Here is a 27,297-nt window from a genome sequence, read left to right as displayed (position 1 = left end):
TTTAAAAGTATACCTAAATAGATGAATAACCATGATATCATCATTGATGAAAAACCTCAATATTATAGATATCTCAATTATTCCAAAATATAATACCAATCACACTAAATATAATACTAATTGATATCCTAACAGAAGTTTTGGGGAACTTGGTATGTTGGTTTTAATATTTATATTGAAGAGCAAAAGATCAAGAATAGACAAGGTACTGCTAAAGAAGGACAGTGTGGAGGATCTTTCTGTATAAACTATGAAGGCTTATTATAAAGCTATTATAAATTGCAGTGCCAGCACAGTGATAACAATTATACTGCTAAAAAAAAACTAACTCAGAATCATACCCACACATGTACGGAAACTTGATACATACAGTGGAAAAAGACAAAGACTAAAAGATAGTTTGTGATCAGTTCCCAAAATTGATGTTAATAGTAAAAGAATACGTGAATAAACAAACAAATAAATATATGCTAGTTAACAAACAAGTGAAGTTAATAAAAATAAGCAAGTTTAGGTTATGAATTATCTTTTTTTGCTGTCTGAATATCAATTCAATAAACCAGGTGAACTGAATCTCCACTTGACTCTTCGCTGTATAAACAAACGTAGTCTGAAAGACATTTTAAAGAAAGGAGGATGTTGTGAGTAATTGACCTTTTCTTTAGAAAGGAAGTCGTGATATTTTCAAGCACTACAGTAACATCAAGCCAGTCACACAAAAGGAAGGTCAGTTTTTTATTGAAAAAGGGGGAAAAAAACATGGAGAAATTTATTTTCTTGCCTAAATAATTGGAAGTCTTGCATAGAAAACAAAAGGCATGAAGCTTTTAAGGGGACTGTTATGATGGTTTCCTGAGCTTCAGTACTGTATCACATCATATTAGCATAGTATTATATGGAAAAATGCATCTGTCACCAAGGACAGTTTGGTCTGTGAGCCTGTCCACCTTAATTACAAGGTCACCTGAACTTCAAAGGGTGACTCCCTTGGATCAAGTTCAGCCACACCTTGTCAGTTTCAAGCAGTATGAGCCTCATAATATGGTTTAAAAGGTAAAACTGTACCCTGTAGCAGTCCATAACGACAGAGAATGATTTTTCTGAACCTCTTAAACATAGCTTTGTCAAGGAGGGAAAATGCAAAACTGACCTTATCAGAGGGGTAAAATACAGCTCCAATTAAAACTGAACTGGGAAGGAGATGTTGGAGGGGCCATCTCAAACTCAAAATAAAACCCTCATAGATAAGGAATGCTGCCATATGTTACAGCATCTTTATTCTCATCCTGCAATTACAGGGATCAACAAAACATTGTTAGAAATCATTTCAGTTAGCATGGATGCTACTGTTGAGGTTAGATTAATTAAACTGATAAATCCCAAGCATGGATCAAAAACATCTAGTAACATGAAAGAAGTCAAAATATGAGATAGGCAAGTGCTGCCAAGAAGTTTTTCAAAGCTCTCACTGGCCTAGTATGATTGGAAAATCTACAGTTTTGAAGAAAATAGATCAAATGCCAGGTAAACAGGTCTGGCATTTGTCAGAAACAGGCATCAGAATCAAGAAGAGCTTATCATAGCCAAAGCAGGATGCACAGTATATCAAAGTGAATTAGGCAGTTTCACTTTGACATCCAGCCTAGTAACGAATAACATTGGGTCTTATGGGCAAGTGCTCTGTGCCTTCTTAATTGAATGCTATATGTCAGTAACTGACCATGTACTAGGAGCAATGACCTAAGGATCTGGAGACAAGACAGTTTTAAATTATATCCGCATTTAAGAAAGAATTCATGCTCTTTTTCAGTGAAGGATTAACTTTAAAATATACTGTGAAATCCCAAGATATATTCTAATAACATTAAATAAAAAAAAAAGCAGAATGATAGCTGCTGATTGAAATTAAAGAAAGAGAAGAAGGATGGAAAGGAGAAGGAAGTGAAGGAGGGTGAGTGATGGAAGAAGGAGTAAAGGAACAGTTGATTATTCTGTAACTATTCTAGCTAGTGGAATATGCTTCATGTCCGAAGAAACAGATATGCAATCACAAACGGAGACTTCTATTTTATAAAAGTCAGTATGGGCCCAAGAGGCTGTTCATTCTGTTTCAAAATCTTAGTCTCTTTTGGAAGATCTTATTGGACAGTCCTACTCTCAAAGCTTTCCTCTTAGAGATGTCCTGGGGTTACTTGTACAGTTTAAGAATAAGCCATAGAAGCACAGTTTTCCAGAATCAGAAGAAAGCTTCAAAATCATATGTCTTTTGCCCAACATCACAGATCATTAAAGGAGCGTTTATCTCTGAACCAAAATGTTGCATATTTTTATTTACGGAGTTCTTTTTAAAGACCAGAGAACTATCATAAGAGCAGTAAAATGGTCTTCATACATGATACACCATCTCTCCTGAAACTTATTATATCTATCATTGATTCTAACCTTGGAAAAGCCTTCCTATTATCTTTCTAGCCCTGCTAAAAATGAGGTACGTGGGGTCAAAAGAAAAAAAAGACCCACAAGTAACGCTCAGACTTTGGGAATAAATGATCTCCAGGATGCAATTAGCACAATCCTTCACCTGGGAGATGACAAGAACTAAGAGAAAAGAAAAAAGTAAGTAGGTTCATATGATGACTTTTAGAATAATTTTCTGTTCCGGCCACATTTTACCCTAACGACTATGCTAATCTCGTCTTGATTAGCGTGACCATGAAAATAATTATCATTTATATGCAATTTTAAATCTTAAAAACTTTTATTAAAATGTTCTCTCCTGCTATAGGACATGCAATATTGTATAGAGTAATGAGTTCATTATGGTGTTTCTGACTTTTTTTCTGAAGTCTATAAATGTACATCTTATAACATCCAAGTGCTAATATTAGCACATAGACTCTATTGAATCTCTAATGCGTCTTTCTGATAATTACTATCTTACATTTTTAATTTATATGTAATTTTGCTGTGATATGAGGGGAGACATTTCTGTAGTGCATATATATTATAAATTTTTTCACAGAAAATTATATTTTTCCTGGTCTTCATTATTTCTTATATTATTCTTTTGTGTCAAGAAGGCAAAAATCACTTACACTTAAGTACTCACTTATTATCTTGAAGATATAAAAAAATTGCATCTTCAACAAATAATTACACTGAAGAGACTTGCTTCTATTTTTAAACAAATGGATATATTTATATCTTTTAATGCCTTAGAATTATACTATCAATAGATGCATTTGAAATATAGAAACTATGAGCAGATGTTAATGTCACAAAACCTATGCAATGAAAAAAAGGGCTGTGTTTTAAAAGAAAACAACTTGACATTATTTTTATAGTGTCCTATTTCATAAGTTCTTTGTAAAAATTTAAAAATAAAACTACATAGATTCTGTGGGCAAGGAGTGGATCAGCTAGAAAGTGTCTTCCAGTCTTAGTGAAGAAGGTTTAAGGTAACTTCCACATCTGCAAAGATAATACTTCTTCTTGACTATAACTATCAGAAATTTTTAAGAGATAATCTACTACTGTAATAATAATGTGTCTAAGGAAAGTAATTGTCTAAACAATACAGCTTTATGAAATTGTATGATAATTGAGGTATGAAATAACTAAACTTCTAGATGTTCTAAAATTGTTTTGTCAACTTATTTTTTTAAAAGAGGAACAAAATATTACTCTTTTATAGCATATTAGCCTAAGGTACAGGATGCTTCGAGATGCTAAGAATACCAGTTGTCTGTCCTCTTATGCTTTTATGACTCTTAGGGCATATAGGTTAAGCTCTGATTCTCAAACTGGGAAAGACTCACTTAGGGGCTGTTAGCATAAATATAGTTTCTAGTATTCCATCCAGGGGATTTTGGTTTAATAGCTCTGGGGTGGAGTCTGGGAAACGCCAGGTACTTTGGTATACACAATCTACTAACCCGAATGTAGGGTAGGAGTCATAGGGTAGTTAAAAAATATGCAACTCAAAATAAGTGGACATGGGAAATGAGCCTTCATTCTGTTATCTTCTACCTATGTTTGTATAGGAATGTCACTGTGATATTATAAGTTTCAAATTCTTCATCTGTAATGTGATTATATTTTGAGGATCAAATAATTTTCAAAGGCACAGTAAGTAGAAAAGTATGATATAAACACTAATTCTGATCAAGTATCTTCCAAGCGTACTGTAGGGTAAAATTAGTGACTGTGTTCATAGGGAGATGCTGAGTTATATATGTCAGCAAAACTATTGATAACATCACTTATTTTTTAAAATATTAATTTTGTATTGGAGTATAGTTGATTAACAATGTAGTTTCAGGTGTACAACAAGGTGATTATACATACACATGATATCTATTCTTTTTCAAATTTTTTTCCCATTTAGCTTGTTACAGAATATTGAGCAGAGTTTCCTGTGCTATATAATATGTCCACATTGGTTATCTATTTTAAATATAACAGTGCATATGTCAATCCCAAAATCCCAATCTATCCTTCCCCGCAATCTTTCCCTGTTGGTAACCATAATTTCCTTCTCTAAGTCTGTGAGTCTCTTTCTGTTTTATAAATAAGTTCATTTGTATAAATTTTTTTTAGGTTCCATATATAAGCGATATCATATATTTGTCTTTCTCTGTGTGACTTACTTCACTTAGTATGATAATCTCTAGGTCCATCCATGTTGCTGCAAATGGCATTATTTCATTCTTTTTAACAGCTGAGTAATATTCCATTGTGTATATGTACCACATATTCTTTATCCACTCATCTGTCGATGGACATTTAGATTGCTTCCATGTCTTGGCTATTGTAAATAGTGCTGCAAAGAACATTGGGGTGCATGTATCCTTTTAACCATGTTTTATTACTGGATCATATGGTAGCTCTATTTTTAAGGAACCTTCATACTGTTCTCCATAGTGGCTGTACTAATTTACATTCCTACCAACAGTGTAGGAGGTTTCCCTTTTCTCCACACCCTCTCTAGCATTTATTATTTGTAGATTTTTTGATGATGACCATTCTGACAGGTGTGAGGTGATATCCCATTGTAGTTTTGATTTGCATTTCTCTAATAATTAGTGATGTTGAGCATATTTTCATGTGACTCTTGGCCATTTGTATGTATTCTTTAGAGCAATGTCTATTTAGGTCATCTGCCCATTGTTTGATTGGGTTGTTTGTTTCTTTAACATTGAGCTACATGAGCTGTTTGTACATTTTGGAGACTAATCCCTTGTCGTTCACATCATTTGCAAATATTTTCTCCCATTCTGTGGGTTGTCTTTTCATTTTGTTTATGATTTCCTTTTCTATTTGAAAGCTTTTGAGTTTAATTTGGTCCCATTTATTTATCCTCATTTTTACTTCCATTACACTAGGACATGGCTCATAAAACAGTGGTCCCCAATGTTTTTTGGCACCAGGGACTGGTAACATGGAAGACAATTTTTCCACAGACCGGAGTTGGGTGGTGGATTGTTCAGGCAGTAATGTGAGCAATGGGGAGCAGCAGATGAAGCTTTGCTGCTCACTTCCTGCTGTGTGGCCTAGTTCCTAACAGGCCACAGACTGTGGCCTGGAGGATGGGGACCCTTGTTGTAAAATCTATCATGGTGATTTATGTGAGAGGGTGTTCTGCCTATATTTTCCTCTAAGTGTTTTATAGTATCTGGTCTTATATTTAGTTCTTTAATCCATATTGAGTTTATTTTTATGTATGGTGTTAAAGAATGTTCTAAGGTAATTTTTTTTTTACATGTAGCTGTCCAGTTTTCCCAGCACCATTTATTGAAGACAATGGCTTTCTTCCATTGTATACTCTTGCCTCCTTTGTCATAGATTAATTGACCATAGGTGTGTGGGTTTATTTCTGGGCTTTCTATCCTGTTCCATTGATCTATATTTCTGTTTTTGTGCCAGTATCATATTGTTTTGATGACTGTAGCTTTGTAGTATAGCGTGAAGTCAGGGAGCATAATTCCTCCAGCTCCATTCTTCTTTCTCAAGATTGTTTTGGCTATTTGGGGTCTTTTGTGTTTTCATATTTAAAAAAAAAATCAAATTTTTTGTTTTTTAAATTTGTTTTCAAATTAAAAAAAATTTTGTTCTAGTTCTGTGAAAAGGGCCATTGGTAATTTGATATGGATTACACTGAATCTGTAGATTGCCTTGGGCAGTATGGTCATTTTAATAATACTGATTCTTCCAATCCAGGAACATGGTATATCTTTCCATCTCTTTGTGTCATCTTCAATTTCTTTCATCAGCATCCTATAGTTTTTGAAGTATAGGTCTTTTGTCTCCTTAGGTAGGTTTTTTCCTAGGTATTTTATTATTTTTGTTGCAATGGTAAATGGGATTGTTTCTTTAATTTCTCTTTCTTATCTTTTGTTGTTAGTGTATAGAAATGCAACAGATTTCTGTGTATTAATTTTGTATCTGCAAATTTACCAAATTCATTGATGAGCTCTAGTAGCTTCCTGGTAGCATCTTTAGGGTTTTCTATGTATAGTATCATGTCATCTGCAAACAGTGACAGTTTTACTTTTTTTTTCCAATTTGAATTCTTTTTATTTCTTTTTCTCCTCTGATTGTTGTGGCTAGGACTTCCAAACTATGTTGAATAAAAGTCACAAGAGTGGACGTCCTTGTCTTTTTCCTGCTCTTAGAGGAAATGCTTTCAGCTTTTTACCATTGGGTATGATGTTAGTTGTAGGTTTGTCATATATGATTATTATGTTGAGGTAGGTTCCCTCTATGCCGACTTTCTGGAGAGTTTTTATCATAAACTGGTGTTGAATTTTGTTGAAAGAGTTTCCTGCATCTATTGAGATGATCATATGTTTTTTATTCTTCAGTTTCTTGATGTGATGTATCACACTGATTGATTTGCAAATATTCAAAACTATTTGCATCCCTGAGATAAGTCCCACTTGATCATTGTGTATGATCCTTTTAATGTATTGTCGGATTTGGATTCCTAGTATTTTGTTAAGGATTTCTGTATCTATGTTCATCAGTGATATTGGCCTGTAATTTTCTTTTTTTGTGATATCTTTGTCTTGTTTTGGTATCAGGGTGATGGTGGCCTCATAGAATGAGTTTGGGAGTACTCCTTCTTCTGCAATTTTTTGGAATAGTTTCAGAAGGATAGGTGTTAACTCTTCTCTAAAATGTTTGATAGAACTCACCTGTGAAGCCGTCTGGTCCTGGACTCTTATTTGTTGGGAGCTTTTAAATCACAGCGTCAATTTCAGTACTCATTATTTGTCTGTTAATATTTTCTCTTTCTTCCTGGTTCAGTCTTGGGAGATTGTTCCTTTCTAAGAATTTGTCCATTTCTTCCAGGTTGTACATTTTATTAGCAGATAGTTGCTTGTACTAGTTTCTTATGATCCTTTGTATTTCTGTGGTGTCCATTGTAACTTCTCCTTTTTTATTTCTAATTTTATTGATTTGAGTCCTCTCCCTTCTGTTCTTGATGAGTCTGGCTAAAGGTTTATCAATTTTGTTTATCTTTTCAAAGGACCGGTTTTTAGTTTCATTGATCTTTGCTATTGTCTTCCTTGTCTCTATTCATTTATTTCTGCTCTGATCTTTATGATTTCTTTCCTTCTGCTAGCTTTAGATTTTGTTGTTCTTCTTTCTCTAGTTTCTTTAGGTATAAGGTTAGGTTGTTTTTTTTGAGATTTTTCCTGTTTCCTGAGGTAAGATTGTATTGCTATAAACTTGCTTCTTAGAACTGCTTTTTGCTGTGTCCCATAGGTCTTGGATCATCGTGCTTTCATTTTCATTTGTTTAGAGACAAATGTTTTTTTGTCTCTAAGAGACAATGTATGTTTTGATTTCCTCTTTGATTTCTTCATTGATCCATTAGTTATTTAGTAACATAATGTTTAGCCTCCAAGTGTCTGTGGTTTTTTTTTGTTTGTTTTTTTCTTGTAGTTGATTTCTAATCTCATAGCATTGTGGTCAGAAAAGATGCTTAATGGGATTTCAATTTTCTTAAATTTACTGTGGCTTACTTTGTGGCCCAACATATGATCAATCCCAGAGAATGTTCTGTGTACACTTGAGAAGAAGGTATATTCTGCTGTTTTGGGATGGAATGCTTTATAGATATCAATTAAGTCCATCTGGCCTAATGTGTCATTTAAGGCCTGTGTTTCCTTATTGATCTTTTGTCTGGATGATTTGTCCATTTATGAAAGTGGGGTGTTGAAGTCCTGCACTATTATTGTGTTATTGTTGATTTCTCCTTTCATGGCTGTTAGTATTTGCCTTATATATTGGGATGCTTCTATGTTGGGTGCATATATATTTAAAATTGTTATATTTTCTTCTTGGATTAATCCATTAATCATTATTTAGTGTCCTTCTTCAACTCTTTTAACAGTCTTTATTTTAAAGTCTATTTTGTCTGATATGAGTATTGCTACTCCAGCTTTCTTTTCTTTTTTTTTTTTAACTCCAGCTTTCTTTTGATTTCCATTTGCATGGAATATCTTTTTCCATCCCCTCACTTTCAGTCTGTATGTGTCCCTAGATCTGAAGTGGGTTTCTTGTAGACAGCATATATATAGGTCTTGTTTTTGTATCCACTCAGCCAGTCTGTGTCTTTTGGTTGGAACATTTAATCCATTTACATTTAAGGTACTTATTGATATGCATGTTCCTATTGCCATTTTCTTAATTGTGTTGGATTTGTTTTTGTAGGTCTTTTTTCTTCCCTTTCTCTTTTTTTTCCTCTTGTGATTTTACGACTAAGTTTATTGTTGTTTTGGATTCCTTTTTCATTTTTGTGTGTGTATCTATTGTAGATTTTCATTCGGGGTTTCCATGAAGTTTTCGATATAGCAGTCTATATACAAAGAAGATTGTTTTAAGTTGCTAGTCTTTTCATTTCAAATGCATTTCCAATATCCTGTGTTTGTGTTCTCCTCTTTTCACAGTTGCTGGTTTTGATATATTTCTGTGCAGATGATTTCCTAACTTTACTGTATGTTTGCCTTTACTGGTGAGTTTTTCCATCCATAATTTTCTTGCTTCTAGTAGTGGCCTTTTCTTTTCTGCTTGGAGAAGTTCCCTTAGCATTTTTTGCAAAGCTGGTCTGGTGGTGCTGAATTCTCTCCGCTTTTGCTTGCCTCTAAAGCTTTTGATTTCTCTGTCGAATCTGTATGAGACCCTTGCTGGATAGAATATTCTTGGCTGTAGGTTCTTCCCTTTCATCACTTTAAATATATCATGTCACTCCCTTTTGGCCTGCAAAGTTTCTGCTGAGAAATCAGCTGATAACCTTATGGAAGTTCCCTTGTAGGCTATTTGTTGCTTTTCCCTTGCTGCTTTTAATATTTTTGCTTTGTCTTAATTTTTGTCAATTTGATTACTATGTGTCTTGGTGTATTCCTCCTTGGGTTTATCCTGCCTAGGACTCTGTCCTTCCTGCACTTAGGTGACTGTTTCCTTTCGATGTTAGGGAAGTTTTTAGGTATTATCTCTTCAAGTATTTTCTCAGGTCCTTTCTCTCTCTCTTCTCCTTCTGGAACCCATATAATGTAAATGTTGGTGCATTTAATGTTGTCCCAGAGGTCTCTTAGACTGTCTTCATTTCTTTTCATTCTTTTTTCTTTATTCTGTTCCACAGCAGTGATTTCCACAATTCTGTCTTCCAGCTCACTTATCTGTTCTTCTGCCTCAGTTTCTCTGCTGTTGATTCCTTCCAGTGTATTTTTCATTTCAGTTATTGTATTGTTCATCTCTGTTTGTTTCTTCTTTAGTTCTTCTATGTCTTTGTTAAACATTTCTTGTATCTTCTCGATCTGTGCCTCCATTCTTTTTCTGAGATCTTGTACCAACCTCACTATCATTATTCTGATTTTTTGTCTGGAAGATTGCCTATCTCTACTTCACTTAGTTATTCTTCTGAAGTTTTATCTTGTTCCCTCATCTGGGACATATTCCTCTGCCATCTCATTTTGTCTAACTTTCTATGATTGTGGTTTCTGTTCTGCAGGCTGCAGGATTGTAGTACTTCTCACTTCTGCTGTCTGTCCTCTGGTGGATGAGGTTGTCTAAGAGGCTTGTGATGGCTTCCTGGTGGGAGGGACTGGTTCCTGCCCACTGGTGGGTTGAACTGTGTCTTGTCCCTCTGGTGGGCAGGGCCTGTGCTCATGAAGACTTTAAGCAGCCTACTTGCTGATGCGTGAGGCTGTGTTCCCACCCTTTTGGTTGTTTGGCCTGACACATCCCAACACTGGAGCCTACAGGCTGTTGGGTGGGTCTAGATCTTGATGAGGTAATGGTGACCTCCAGGAAGGCTCACACCAAAGAGTACTCATCAGAACTACTGCTGCCAGTGTCTTTTTCCCTACTGTGAGCCACAGCCACCCTCCGCCTCCACAGGAGACCCTCCAATATTAGCAGGTAGGTCTGGCCCAGTCTCTTTTGAGGTCACTGTTTTTTCCCCCTGGGTTCTGGTGTGCATGAGACCTTGTGTGCACTCTCTGAGAGTGGAGCTTCTGTTTCCCCCAGTCCTGTGGAATTCCTGTGATCAAAACCCTCTGGCCTTCAAAGCCAGATTATCTGGGTCCCCTCCTTCTGTTACAGACCCCCAGGCTGGGAAGCCTGATGTAAGGCTCAGGACTTTAACTCCTGTGGGAGAACTTATGTGGTATAATTATTTTCCAGTTTGTGGTTCTCTCACTGGGCACGTATGGGATTTGTTTTTATTGTAGTTATACCACTCCTACCATCTTGCTGTGGCTTCTTCTTTGTCTTTGGATGTAGGGTATCTTTCTTGGTAGGTCCAGTGTTGTTTGTTGGTGGTGGTAGCTGTTCAGCAGTTAGTTGTGATTTTGGCATTTCTGTAAGAAGGGGTCAGCTTACGTCCTTCTGCTCTGCCATCTTGCAACTCCCCCTCTACCAACTTCACCTATTTAACGATCACTTATGCAAGGGGCATTTTGTGGTACTTAAAAGCTCACAAACTCTGGTGTCAATCACATTGAATCATACCCTAGCTCTCTGCCACTTCCTATTCTGTAGTATTGGAAGTATTACTTAATCTCTCTATGCCTTAGTTTTCTCATCTATAAAATATGATAAACTTGTTATTATTAATATCATTCTTTTATTATATATGTAGTACTATGATAAATGCCAATAAGCAAAAAATATACTTATAAAGTTCCAAATTTGATAGTGCTATCATGGAAAGCTACAGAGAGCTAAGAGATTAAAAAAAAAAAGGGAATACCTGACCTAGTTTGTGGTCTGCATGAGGCAGGAGAGTGGGGCATTATTTAGGGTCTGATATTTTAAAAAGGATGAGAGGAAGTTACCCAGTAGGTGGATCAAAAGAGTGTTTCAAGTAAGAGAAGACAATAGATACAATGGCCATAAGCAGCAGTACAAACTGGTAATTATGCAGTGGAAAAGGAAAGTCATATAACCAATCACAGAAACAAAGAGATTGATGTAATATAAAATTGTAGACGACAGCAGAAGAAAAAGTATGCAAGCTCTTGAGGCCCTAAGAGTATTGGACAATAATATTTTAATAATGAAGATATAGAAGGAGGTGACTTGATCAGATTAGAATTATAATAAATATGGAAAACCATACCTATACAACAAATAAAAATAATCAGAACTAAAAGGAGAAATAGAAAATCTGTAAACATAATCGGAGACTTTAATGTATCTCTCTCACAAGCAAATGAAAAATTCAGAACATAGAGAAGATCTGTAGAAAAGGCAGCTAGCAAACTTGATCTAATTGATACATACAGAAAAATACACTGAAAATGAATGAATGCATAGTATTTCAAGTATATGTAAAATATTAACAAAATTTACCATATGTGAATTAAGAAAGCTTTAATAAAGTTCAAAAGATTCTCTGTCTGGTAGTAAACCACAAGTCCCCAAAAGGTAATGAAAAAGTCCCTATTTTCAGATTAAACAGTATAATTCTAAATAGCATGAGTCAAAGAAGTCATAAGAAAATTTAAAAATTTTTTGATTAAGAATAATAAAATTCGATAGACAAAATTCAAGGGATATGGTAAAGCTCTTGTAGGGGAGCAAAGTTTACCAACCATTAATATATTTCTTTGGCATTTTAATTATTTTAAGCTGGTTATTTTCTAAGAAACAGTAGCCATGAGAAAACCAAGTAGGCGTTACCCTCTTGTAAGAAACATTTATAAGGGGAATCTCCATGTGTAAGGTCTCCCTCCCTGTACCAGGAATAGGAGGATAACAAAGTCTCTAGAAACTCCTACCGATGGAGAAGGCAATGACTTAAATCTGCATCAAAACCTTACCCTTATTTACTGAGCTTTTCCTGGTAACCTCCCATAACTGACTCTCTTCACTCTCAACATTTTATAGACTTGAAAATGTGAATAAAATGAACACGTTGCTTGAAAAACACAACTTACCACAACTGAAATAAGAAGGAATCAAAAATATAATCATATTTATTCATTATATATCACTCTATATAAATATATTGTGTAAAAGGAAATCAAAATAGAGTCAGTATTGCTAAGAGAACTCTCTAAAATGGAGCTGGGAGGCTATTAAGGAAGTGTGACTTATGCACATCTCAGCCTAGATGGAATCTGACCTTTTAACCTGATGAAGTGATCCAGAACATCTGCCAGAAACTTGTGACAGCCTATCTTCTTACTGGACCCTTACCCAAAATAAATTGTGACAGTCTATCTACTTAGCGGACTCTTACCCTAAAACAATTCATGATTCCTTAAGGACAAGTATTTTCCAACTTGCATCAAAGTCAATTACAATTCTCACCTGGCAACTTTCAACAACTTCATAGCTTTTTGTCTTTATAAGCCCCTGACTTGTTGCCTTGGAACACTCTTTCAGGGTTACCCATATCTGTGTGTCTCCCAAAGTACAATTCTTAAGACTCCAAATAAACTCTTTTCCTATTTGCAGCCTCCTGCATTATTTATTCATTTATTTATTTTGGTTGATAATAGATAGTTTCTTTTCTGTATATAAATTGAAAGAAAAAGGAAAGAAGAAAGAAAAGTTCTAACATTCCAATGACTGAGCAAGGTAGTTACAGATAAAGGAAGCTAAAGTTGTCTTTTTATCTTTGAATATATATTTGGACCAAGTAGATCCAGTGATAAGACAATATCTAAAGTTGTCTTTTAAAGGAAGTCCTTAAGTCAATTTATTAAGTCAATTGATAGGGTTTGCCTCATTGTTGTAACAGTCAGTGTCCACCTAGGAAAATAAATAACTCTAGGTTTTTCAAACAGAGAATCTAATACAAGAAATTAGTTACACAAGTGATGGAAAAGCTGAGAAGCAGATCAAGGACAGCAAGATAAAACAGAGATTAACAATGTCAGGAAATAGCTATCAGCCTTAGGGCTGAAAGGGCAATGGAAGGAGAGGATATCATGAGAGTCTAGAAGCCTGGCTCTCCAGCCAGGGTTGGAGACATAGAGGAGACAAGCCTGCTGCCTAAATAAGTAGAGGGAGAAGGGAATAAATGTGTGGTTTCGCTCCTCATCACACGCACTCAGTCTTCTGCCACATCTTCCCTGGAAATCAAAGGGAAGTTAGATTGATAAATGTTGGGTCTTGTAATCTACAGGAAAGCTTGGACTTGAGGACAAACAGGGAGTCCACCAGCATAGTAATTTAATTAGACTGTAATGATTAAAGATCTAGAGTAACACATGCAATAAAGTCTGAAAGCTAGCTTGCTTTAAATATGCCTACTATTGGTAGGCTTTCAGGTAGAAAGGCACGAGGAACACTTTCTTAAAACCAATAAGTTGACTGAGAGATAACATAACAGCACAGGTTTTAGGTTTTCCCTCTGGCTCTGCCCCATCCAATCTATAGGGCTTCTTCAAGCCTTAAATTTTTAATCTGTGTAATGTGGATAGTAATGTGTGCCTTACTGAACAGGTAATAAAAGTCATAATAAATAAAAGATTAGCACAATGCCTCAACTGATAGCACAAAATAATGGTGGCTTATAACATTATTGCAAATTAGAAAAAAACAAAAGTGGTAGCTTAAACAGCTTTGTAAAAATCTTGCTTTAATCTCTTTCTATATTTAGCAGTATAATTATATTACTGTGATTCTTTAAATCTAGATGTCATCTAATATAAGATATACCATTATTATATATATGTCTATGAAAGAAAAACACTCAGCTATCACACACAATATCTCCTTATCTTTCTCATTAAATTATGTGTCACTGGAGGTTAAGCAGCTTCTGTTTAAAGTCAGCTGGAAGTTTCTGACAAAGTGATATATGATGCTGTATCAACACAGTCCTATACAATGCATGAATGGATCATAACAGTCTCTTGCTGCTTTGAAATTTTTCATCTGCTCCATGGGATTGTCAATTTTTTCTGCCTTTATTTACTTTCCTTAATATATAGTAGACAATCTTTTTATTCACGTATCTCACTAACAAAATGTAGCACAGTGTCATCTATTTACAAATCAACTAAAACTAAATAGTTAACCAAAAACTTCTATACAGAAAAAAAAAAAATCAACATAATGAAAAGGCAACCTACAAAATGGGAGAAAATATTTGCAAATCATATCCATTAAAAGATGAATATACAAAATATATAAAGAATTTATATAACTCAATAGATAAAAAAACAATCTATTAAAAAATGGGCAGAGGATCTGAATAGATGTTTCCCCAAAGACGTACAGATGGCCAACAGATACAGGGAAAAGTGCTTAACATCACTAACCATCAGGAAAATGCAAATCAAAACCACTATGAAATATTACAACAGAGAAGAACAAACTGACTCCATATTGGATACATTTCTCTAGCTCTAATCTTTGTGTTCTGTTGCCTGTGCTTAATCATGCTGGTTCTGTACCTTTGTCTCTTCAATCAGTAAAAGAATGTTGCCTATAGCCTGAAATATGCATAACAGCATTTCCTCAATGCTCTGCCTCCCAGGCTTGACCTTTCATTCATATAGAGATACAAAATTGCAGAAGAGAAAATAACATTTGTCTTGTTGAAGGTTTGCAGGAACATCATGACCAGGCCTACCTGGACAGCTGCAAGAACAAAGGATTATCACATCTGCTGGTGCCAAGAAGTCTGCAACAACCAGCTACACCCCTCTCTCCCCTTTTGGTATAAAAGAAGCCTGAATTCTAACTCAGGTAGGATGGTTCTTTGGGACATTAGTCCACCATCTTTCCAAATAAAGTCGCTATTCCTTTCCCCAATACCTTGTCTCTCAATTTATTGGCCTGTCTCTTGGTGAGCAGTATGAGCTTGGATTTGATAGCAATATCACCTCACACCTGTCAGAATAGCTATTATCAAAAAGACAAGAAATAACAAATGTAGGCAATGAAGTGGAGAAAAGAAAACCTTTGTGAACTGTTGGTAGGAATGTAAATCAGTGCAACCACTATGGAAACTATGGAAAACAGTATGGAGCTTCCTCAAAAAATTTAAAAAAAAATAGAAATATCATAAGATATTCCATAGTTTCCATCAACAGATTAATGGATAAAGAAAATGTGATAAATTTATATAAATGTGACAAATATATATATATATATAAATATAGTAAATATATAATGGAATATTATTAGGCCATAAAAAGGATATCCAACCATTGTCAATAACATGGATGGATCTTGAAGGCATTTGCTAAGTGAAATAAGTCAGACAGAAAACACTTATATGTGGAATCTAAAAAAAGAAGAACCAACACTCATAGATACAGAGAACAGATTGGTGGTTGCCAGAGGTGGAGGTTGAGGGGGTAGGTCAATTAGGTGAAGGTGATCAAAAGGTACAAGATTCCAGTTATAAAATAAGTCCTGGAGATGTAATGTATAGTACAGGTGACTATAGTTAACAATATTGTATTATATATTTGAAAGTTTTTTTTAATAGATCTTTATTGGAGTGTAATTGCTTCACAATACTGTATTAGTTTCTGTTGCACAACAAAGCGAATCAGCCTTGTGCATACACATGTCCCCATATCCCCTCCCTCTTGAGCCTCCTTCCCATCCTCCCTATTCCACCCCTCTAGGTCATCGTAAAGCACTGAGCCAATCTCCCTGTACTATGTTGCTGCTTCCCACCAGCCAACTATTTTACATTTGGTAGTGTATATATGTCAATGCTACTCTCACTTCACCCAAGCTTTGCCCTCCCACACCATGTCATCAAGTCCATTCTCTATGTCTACCCCTTTATTCCTGCCCTGCAGCTAGGTTCATCAGTACCTTTTTTTCTTTTTTTTAGATTCCACATATAAGAGTTAGCATACGGTATTTGTTTTTCTCTTTCTGACTTACTTCACTCTGTATGACAGACTCTAGGTCCATCCACCTCACTATAAATAACTCAATTTCGTTTCTTTTTATGGCTGAGTAATATTCCATTGTATATATGTTCCACATCTTCTTTATCCATTCATCTGTTGATGGACATTTAGACTGGTTCCATGTCCTGGATATTGTAAATAGTGCTGCAATGAACATTGTGGTGCATGTCTCTTTTTAAATTACAGTTTTCTCAGGGTATATGCCCAGTAGTGGGATTGCTGTGTCATATGGTAGCTCTATTTTTAGTTTTTTAAGGAACCTCCATACTGTTTTCCATAGTGGTTATATCAATTTACATTCCCACCAACAGTGTAGGAGGGTTCCCTTTTTACCACACCCTTTCCAGCATTTATTGTTTCTAGCTTTTTTGATAAAGGCCATTCTGACCAGTGTGAAGTGATACCTTATTGTAGTTCTGATTTGCATTTCTCTAATAATTAGTGATGTTGAACATCTTTTCATGTGCCTCTTGGCCATCTGTATGTCTTCCTTGGTGAAATGTCTATTTAGGTCTTCTGCTCATTTATTAAGTGGATTGTTTGTTTTTTTGATAGTGAGCTCCATGAACTGTTTGTATATTTTGGAGATTAATCCTTTGTTATTTCATTTGCAAATATTTTCTCCCATTTTGAGGGTTGTCTTTTTGTCTTGTTTACAGTTTCCTTTGCTGTGCAAAAGCTTTTAAGTTTAATTAAGTCCCATTTTTTAATTTTTGTTTTTATTTCTGTTACTCTATGAGGTGGGTCAAAAAAGATCTTGCTGTGGTTTATGTCAGAGTGTTTTTCCTATGTTTTCCTCTAAAAGTTTTACAGTGGCTGGTCTACATTTAAGTCTTTAATCCACTTTGAGTTTATTTTTGTGTATGGTGTTAGGTAGTGCTCTTATTTCATTCTTTTACATGTAGCTGTACAGTTTTCCCAGCACCACTTATTGAAGAGGCTGTCTTTTCTAGAGACTAAATCTTAAAAATTCTCATCATAAGAAAAAAACCCTGTAACTGTGTGTAATGGATGTTAACTAAACTTGTGGTGATCACATCATAATACATACATGTATCAAACAATTATGTTGCACACCTAAAAACTAATACAATGTTAATTAAATCTCATCAAAAAATAAAAAAAGTAACTGCCTTGGGACACAAAAATTTCTACTTTTCTCAGATATTGGAAAAAATTTGTCTGTTGCTTTGTAAGAAAATGTAGAACTATGGTCATTCCAGTAAAGACAAATATTTCCTTCAAACATATCAAATTAATGTCACACTGTACTCTAACTGGAACTTTCAGTATGCAAAATAACTTTTTAGTAAAAGACTGAGTCATAGTGTAAACTTCTTAAAGTTACTTGAAAAGTCAACTAAACTCCAAACAACTTATTGTCTAAAATGTTCAAACTTAGAGAAAAGGAGAGTCAGGTACAGAATTTGCCATGAGAAAATTCAATATTTAATACATAGAAAGTAATAGTGCTATTTAAATGTTTATCAAAACCCAGAATATATTATCAACATATAACTAATTATTGGATGTTTATAAATTCTACCTTACCAGAAAAATACAATGTCTCTCTGTTTAAAAAAAATTATAAATACAAGTTTTACAGATTTTTTTTCTAAAATCAGCAATTTAGTTTTCAAAAGTTTCATTGAAAACCTGCATTTTACAGCATAGCTAGGATAAATAAGTGTTAAAATGTTTTATTTTAGAGAAATCATCTATGTCATTATAAACTAAAAACAAAAAGGAAACAATATATGCTAACTGCTCAAATGTAGTGAACACACATGAAGATTCTAAATTTGAACTTAATGTGGGTGTGAAAACTATCAAGGCAAAGACTATCTAAGATGTGTGGAGGAATGTGATGACTCATGCAATTAGTAATATGTTGCTAACAGCACCTAAAGTAGCATTGAATTACAATTTTTATATCCTATATAGTCATAGTTAAACCATTCAGCACCTACGAGAGATGAATCAATGCATTTATCTCTAGGTTACACAGGAAGAAAAGATTCAATAATTAGTTATTTTCAGGGGACCACAGAGAGTGGTAGAGATAAAATTAACAAAGAAGTTTATTGCTTCTACCTGAGCTTGGTTTACCCTGACTCCAGGGTGAGATGAACCACAAGTTGTTACAGCTCCACTGTAGCCAGTTGTAGCCACAGTCTGACAGATAGTAATGGGGGAAGATATATTAAATCAACCTGAATCAAAGAATGAACACTTGGGTTATGATTCACAAAGCAAAGTAAAACATCATTGGGGGCCCCAGGGGGAAGAGATGATAGCAGAGTCCTTGGCCTTTATGTGAATTGTATCTAAAGCCAGAAGCAAAACTATCAGGAAACACCACAGAATCTGGGAGCATAAGGATCCAATGGGGATGAAGATTTAATTCTTTCTGAATTTCCAGATATAGTAATAAGCCAGGATTGAATCTAATCACTAATAAGCAAGGATTGAATAGGACTAATAAGGAAGCTTTTAGAGAAAATTGTTCTCACTTATATTGGGACTGATTGGATCAGAGGGAAAATATACATTTCCCCTTCCTGGAATATATTAAAATATCTAGACCTAAATCCCCTACATTTTCCAAAATTTCCCTCAGTTTGCTTCATTCTATCCACCTCTAACCTTCTCCAATCATACAGGAGATACACATAAATTAGAGCTAGACCTACTAATGGATTAGTGCATAAAATATATATGTTTATTTAACAGAACCATTTGTATCTCAATTAATTATATGGTGATTAATATAGCAGTCTGTCATAATCAAAGCCTTCTGAGGAAACAAAAGTGAACACACATAAGGTATGTATCTCTGGAGGACCATACAGACTAATGAAGAAATTGTATCTATAAATATCTAATCATAATAAAAATAGAATAGAGTAAGTGCTAAATGGAATTTGAAATGCTGTACTGTAGCAATCAGAGAGGGTATGATTAATTGTAGTTGGAGGTATCACTGTCAGTGTCAGCTTTTCTAAGGAGATAGTATTTAAGTCTCTTTTGATGGATTTCAATAAATAATGTAGGGAAGGTAATTTCAAACTGAGAGACTGCATGAATAAAGGCAAAAGCTTGGAAATGACATGTTATTTTCCGGAACTAGAGGAATAAATTTTCCAAGCAGAATGCAGGTTACAAGGAAGAATGATATGTTTCAACTTGTTTGAGGTTCTGATGTGTTGGATAGTTACTTGTAATTGGCCCTGTGTTATATATTCTGCTTTCCTCTCTTTAAATGTAGATTCTGGTTGAGTTTCCTATTATTTGCCAAAATCTATTCTCTCTTGTAGTATTTTGTTTTCTAGTGATGGTCACAATATATCCCATTCCACATTCTCTTCAGTGTCTCATAGAGTGACATCGCCACATCTCAAACAAGTGGTGTTTTATTTTCCTCCCATTGACTGTGGGCTATCCTTATGACTTGCTTGTAACCAGTGGAATGTGGTGGAAGTGATGTCGCATGATTTCTAACGCTAGGTCAGAAAAGGCCATGCAGTTTCTGCCTGGTTCTCTTAGCACAATCACTTTCAGAATACTCCCTCTTGGAAGCTAGCTGTTACGCTGTGAGAAGCCCAAGTCATATGGACAGGCCACATGTAGGTACTCCAGTTGACAGTATCATGTGACCCACCCAGCTGAGTCATCCTTGCCCAGGTGCCAGACATGTGACTGAAAAAGCCATTTTAGAAGTAGAATCTCTAGCCTTCCTCTCAAGTCACCCCCAGACATTTGAGTCTGTCCTGCTGAAGTCCCAGACATTGTGGAACAGAGGATAGACTTTCCTGCTGTATCCTTTCTACTTTAATGACCTATAGAATTTATGAGCATAATAAAATGTTTTATGCCACAAAATTTAGAGTTATTATTTATTATGAAGCAATAATAACTAAAACACATTTCCTTTCTGAATAAGGAAGTTACAGCTAGGACATGGTTTTATGGTTAGTCTCTATATTTCACAGCTTCCCTTACAACTTAATGGGGATGTGTGGTTATATTCTAGACAATGGAATGTGAACAGAAATGCTGTCATCACTTTTAGGCCTGTCCCATAACATTCTGCAGTGAACTTCTACATACACTTGGACAGTCCTGTGACCCAACTTAAACCATCAGATAAGAATAATGCCCTTTGAGACAATAAAGAAGTAAAATAATAGGAACCCATGACTTTGGTGCTCTACTTATTCTAAAAGTGAAATATTATTTGGGGAGCTCTTTCTTACAGCAGCCTAATCTTACACTAACCTTACCATATGCAATAAAAGATTCATTTTCTCTTCTAAAATAGACTATAAAGCAAGGCAAGCTATAAGATAGAATTGTGAGATAATTAGTTTCAGTCAACTTGTTTTTGATACTATTTTTCAGAAATATATCAAAAGATAGCAATGGGGCAAAGGGACTGGGAGTTTAAATTTAAAACTATTCTCTTAAGGACAGCCTTGCTCTGACTGCAAACAATTTTGAAAATAGGTGCAGTAAAAAAGATGGAGTGAAGTCTTACTATTTCAAGTAGTATTAAGAATTTGCTGCCCACTTTCAATTTCAGGATAATAAAAATGACCCTCTTTCTCCATCTAAGGGAAGGAAAAACAGAAGCAAAAACTCTATTTTAATAAAAACGAAGAGGCATTTATAAATCTGAGAAACTATGTATAAAGGTTGGAAAGAGAGAACTATTAAATAGTTAGCAAAGAAAAGGAAAACCAAGCCTATGTACAATTAGGCTTGTAATGCAAGTGGAGTGGAAAGGAGGATTGGTTGGCTTCAACAAGAAGCAAGGCAACTCAAAATCATGAAAGTTTTTGGGAATTGGAAGAAAGAGTATCACAGAAAGGGGGACGAGATGAGGACTGAAAACAGGAGGATAACTTGGAAATTTGTTTAAGGAAAATGAAATCCCTTCATCTCCACACTAACCTCTAGAAACTAGGGATATATTTAATCCTCATGCTCACCAAAGACATTAAATTAGATACTTTCTGGACCCCAGCCTCTGCAACATCAGCTGCCTTTCCCACCATCTCCTTTATGCTATCAGCCATGTTTATAATCCCCAGGTAGAATATTGCAAAAGGTCAGAATTGCCAGCAGCCAGGTATATAATTCTCAGGTAAAATATTAGAAGGTTCTTTTTCTAAAAACCTGAATACCTAGAGCAAAGATGGGCCCATGTGTGTCTTCCTTTTCAAAATCCAAGTAGTTATATAATAGTGACTTCTACAAAGCCACCAATCTTACCATGTACAGAGATTCCAATAAGCATTTTACTATCTCATTCTTAAGTGTGACAGAATGGAACCAAAGGTTACAGCATATCTTATGTTTGAAGAGGGCTACACAGCATAAAAGAAAGCCAAAATATGACAGAAGGACTCAAATGAAAAAAATATTAAATTATTACTTAGTCTCATATAATAAAGACGTATACATAAAAAGAAGATGTTATAAAGAAGGCACAGTTAGAAAAGAAGAAAGCTTTTGGAAATTAAAAATTAATAGCTAATTTTTGACTGAAAAATAATTAGAAGATAAAACTGAGTACAACATAAGACAAAAAAAATGAACAAAAGAGAGAAAAAAAACCCCATAAAGGATCAATCCAGGAGATTCAACATCTGATTAATATGAGCTTCAATGTGAGATATCACAAGAAACAATGAAGAGGAAATTGCCAAGAAACAATACAAGAATATTTCATATAACGTTAAGATATGAGACTCCATAATAAAAGGGCCCATCAGTGCATAAAGCAATAAATTTTAAAGGACCCAAAAGAAGGCAAACTATCATAAATTTCATAACACTAAAGAAAAAGAATCTATAACTTTCTAAGAGGAAAAATAATACATATAAAGGATAATCGCAATGACTTCAGAATTCCCAACAGAAATGTTGACAACTAGAAATTTTACTTTCAAAATAGCATTATATAACTATGCAGAAGAGCAATGAAATGAGAGAATAGAATAAAGAAAATTTCAGACTGTTAATGTTTAAAAATGTATTTTCCATGTAGCCTTTATCAGGAAGCTACTAGATGATGAGAAAGCAATCCAGGAAAGAAGAAATGGGACTGAGATAATAGAGGAACCAACAGAGGAGAGATGAAAATTCCAAGCACAATAGCAGAGGGAAGTCTCAGAAAATAGTACGGCTGAAGAACAACATTTTACATGGGAGCAATAGGCCAAAGCCTCCAGGAAGAATGTCTCCAAAGGTAAAAAAAAAATGAACCGATAAATTATGTAATTATTATGACCATATATTTGGAGGTAATTTATGGAACTGTGAATGTCTATGGGAAGTGTTTACCATATGCTTTAAGAAAACTAAGCAAATTAGAAAAAAAAATTATTAAAGCTTGAAAAATAAAATTTTATGCTAAAACAAATTATAATCAGAACATATACCTAGACTTAGTACTGAACAACATTTGCATAATTGTAATGAAAACACTATGTATTTAACAAAAATTGAGATATAAACATATTAGGACAATGTAGAAAGAAGTAGTGAAGGTTGAGGGACATAAAAAGTAGATTTTTTATTTCTGTTTTAAGCTTTATAAAGAACCATTAGATTGGTTAAAAATTATTTTACACTTAAATTTTTTGTATTTAATCCATTAATTGAAAAATAAAATTTAATTTAAAAATAGCTAACTAGAACATCCTATAAATGAATGTTACATTTTTATCTTCTCCATTCCAAATCAATGAATTTGGGTTTATCACATGTATACACACACACATATACATACATTGCATCAGAAAATAACTGGGAGGCAGACTGGATCACTGAGATGACTCCAGAAGTTATAATATTGATGAACTCTAGAGTAGACTGCAAACTTGCTTCCATTTTTCTAAGCTCCTCTTATCAAGAGTTGGCATCTATTTCTGCACTCTTTGATTTCGGGCTAGGTGTATAACTTGCTCTGGACAATTAAATGTAGAGAAAACAATGTTATATGAAGCCTGGGTCTCAACAGGTGTTTTGCACTTCTGCTCTTGCTCTTGGGACCCTACCTTCTGAACTAGTCTCCTGAAGAATGAATGGGAGAGGACATGAACAGAGATGCAGTCTCATTTTTGAGCTATCTTAGACCAGCCAGACCCCAACTGATGAAGCAGCTGACCCCAGACACATGAGTAAGTCCAGCCAACACCAGCCAAGCCTGCTGTAGATCATGAGAACTGTACCCTGCTGACTCTAGTTTTGAAACAAATCGTTTTCTAGTTTTGAAATAGATGGTTGTTTTAAATCTCCCAATTGTGGGGTGATTTGTTACACATAAAATAGTAAGAAATCTCAACAGAGATTATAAACCCTTGACATTATATAGGTAAGATTACACCAAAAATTGAGTTCCCCTAGAAAGACACTGAAATGACCCAAATTATAGGCAAATCAAATTGAGAGAGGGAATGGGATGTAGCTGGTTCAGTGGAAAACAACAACTAAAGGACAATGGAATGTGCCTTAGTCAGTTCAGGCTGCTATAGCAAAATACCATAGACTGGATGGCTTAAACCACAAACATTTATTTCTCATAGTTTAGAGGTTGCAAAATCCAAGATCAAGATGTAGCAAGTTTGATGTCTGATGAGACCCACCTTCTTGGTTTGCAGATGGCTGCCTTCTGGCTATATTCCTACATGCCTACATGGCAGAGAGAGATCTTTTGTTTCTCCTCTTCTTCTAAGGGCATGAATTACATCATGGGGGGCTCTAACTAGTTGATCTCATTTAATCCTAATTTCCTCCCAAAGACCCCATCTCCAAATACCATCACACTGGGGCTGAGGGCTTCAAAATATGAATTTGAGAAGGACAAAAACATTTAGTCCATAACTGAATGGTTGTGTTAGTCCCAAGATTTCAGTGTTGCTAAAATTTATATCCATCTTCAAAATAGAGCTCAATGAACATCCCACAATATAACTACCAGAGTAGTAATTGGGATCACATAAAGCAGTGGAGTACAGAATTGCACAATGATTTTGGAGGCCAATTTTAACTAATAATTCTATCTTTAAAATGTATTCAACAGATAAATACACACATAGTCACAAGACGATCTCTACAAGAATACTCCCAGCAACATTAGTAGTAATAGAGAGAGAGAGAGAAAGGAAATGTAAATGTCGATTAAAATGTGTTAAAATATGTACTGTATAAAATGATATCCATTATATATTTCTGAGTTTAAAAAAGCAAGCCACCAAACTGATAATATACAGAATATATCCTGTAATAATGTAATTCAATTAAAAATAACTTTAAATTGTATGTGTACATAATTCCTCAATATCCTGAAGCCAAGAATTTCAAGAAAGGCTGTTGATTTAATAATATTTGGGAAGAGGACCAAAACCAGAAGATACCACATTAAAGGTACAAAAAATTTTACTAATTGAAATAGTATCAACTTAACCATATAGACATCATTTTCTTTTTCAGTGTTATGACAAGGTTGAACCTATGAATGTAAGGCAGTGTCCACTGATTCCTCTGAATCACCTTGGGCCATCAGAAATTACACATAAAGGCATGTAAATTTTTTATAAATTCAACTCAAAAAAATTAACTTTTTTCCAAATTTAGATGAATATTTTAATTTCAAGGTCTATTAAGAAAAAATAGGGCTTATTTAAGATAACATTTGGCTAATATTGTAGGTTTTTAAAATTGTATTTTATGTGGTGGGAATTTAAACCTCTTCTCTTAAAATTTGGTACTTATGTGTAAGTGAATACAAAACAGTTGGAGGAATACATGCCCAGCTATTATCAGTAGCTACCATGGAAGAATAAGAGTAGAAAAGAGCTAGGGGTTGGCTAGATTTTCACTCTTTAAATATACTTTTTAAATTTCTACTGTAATACACATTTAATACATATTATGTTTTATATTGTTTAAATATACTTTAACAATACACTTGGGATATTTTACACATAATTTTCCCAAGAGCTTAAATAATCAAATAGAAGAAAATTATTCTTCATATATGGAAGAGAGAAAGGAAAATGCAATTTTGAACACCTGATATGTACAGAGACAATGGCAAGCATAAACATTTCTAAAAAAATTAAAATGGGAACAAAGAAATGACTAAATAATTTGTGATGTAGAGACTCCTTTACCAAATCAACTAATCTCTCTTTTATGCCATTAAAAAACTAAACAAACAAAAACAAACAAAAAAAAGGAAACAATCGGTATCTAGAGGTGCATTATAGGAAACTTGAGGAAGAACGTAAATGAAAAAACAGACAATATCTATTTGCCCTCATAGGGTCATGGAATAGTGGAGTCAATATTCTGAAAACTTTGTAAATTGCCCATATCCAAGAAGGATGTTTTCACAGTTCTTTTACTCCCCCCTACTCCAACTCTTTTGGCTAGGAAAATTGAAGGAAATGAATATTTCTCCTGAAGGTTCCTTTCACTCTGTGGTTTGGTCCCCCCAGGTCTTCAGAGTCCTCTCTATTTCATTAGCACAGGAAAATAATAGGAGGGATGCATTATGAGCCACATCTGGAAATGGTTCACATTTAATTGGCCATGCCTCAGTTATGACCTGCTAACAAGAGGCTAGGAAAACACAGTCCAGTTACAAGTCCCGGAAGAAGAGAACACAGCTATCAGTGAGCACTGAGAGGTTCCACCACAATGACCAATAGAATATGACCCAGAGGTTCTCACACAGGGACTGTCAGGAGAGCCAGAATTTCCTCCCCTGGATTTTTAAGTCCTTCTGTGTTGTAAATAGGGTGGAAATTACAGAAAATATCCAACAGTATGATGCTCTCTACCATAAAGCTTTTTAATGTTTGGGTTTAAGAGGGCAAATGATAAGTAACATGGAAATGTAGTAGCAAGACTTCTGTAAAGAATTTCTTTGACAGATAAGGTTATCCTACAGATCACAAGACTATCTTCTACATATACAGTGATTTGCAAAGTACTACTCTCATGTTAAAGATAGAGCTTAGATGTTCTCATCCTTAGGTACTAGCATAATAAAAGACTTTCACAGTGAATAGATATGAGCACTATACTAACAACAACATTACTAGTATAATATTCAGGCACTATACTTGGAATAAAGGACTAGGAATAAAGTTTCTAGAAAGTATCATTTAATACATTATTTTGATCATGTTTGGCTTAAAGCAAGGTTGTAAAATAAAGATAAAAAGAGAGCAATAATACTAGGAAGGGGTATTTCTTTTTTTGGCCACACTGTGCAGCTTGTGGGTGGGATCTCAGTTCCCAGACCAGAGATTGAACCCAGGCCACAGCAGTGAAAGCCTGGAATCCTAACCACTAGGCCACCAGGGAACTCCCCAGGAAGGGGTATTCTTAACTGAGGCTAGGCTACATGGATATTTTTCTCCTAGAAGCTTTTGAATGTTGTTTTTCCCAAACATTGTGGCAAAAGGAAAAAAAAAAAGCTGAAAATTAGTGTGTCTTCTCTTACCTGTTATGTGGGAATACCCAAACGCAAGTGAGAGCTCTACTGTCCAGCTCAGCAACAATATTTTAAAACACATTGAACCATGGCAAGCTGGCAAAGCAGGAATATAAAAGAGAGAGCTGAGCTTATCATCTGAGTCCAAAATAAGATCTATTAATAGGCTTGAAAATCAATCTGTTGAAAAGGAAGGGATTTTCTAAATTACTTTGTGTCTTAATCTGTTCAGGCTGCTATAACAAAATACCATAGATAGGGTGGATTATAAACAACAGAAATTTATTTCTCACAGTTTTGGAAGCTGGGAAGTCCAAGATCATGGCGCTAGCAGATTTGGTGTCTGATGAGAACCTGTTTCTTGGTTCATAGACCACCATC

Source organism: Lagenorhynchus albirostris, chromosome 2 (assembly GCF_949774975.1).
Source record: "Lagenorhynchus albirostris chromosome 2, mLagAlb1.1, whole genome shotgun sequence".
Taxonomy (NCBI): Eukaryota; Metazoa; Chordata; class Mammalia; order Artiodactyla; family Delphinidae; genus Lagenorhynchus; species Lagenorhynchus albirostris.
This window is presented reverse-complemented; position numbering follows the sequence as displayed.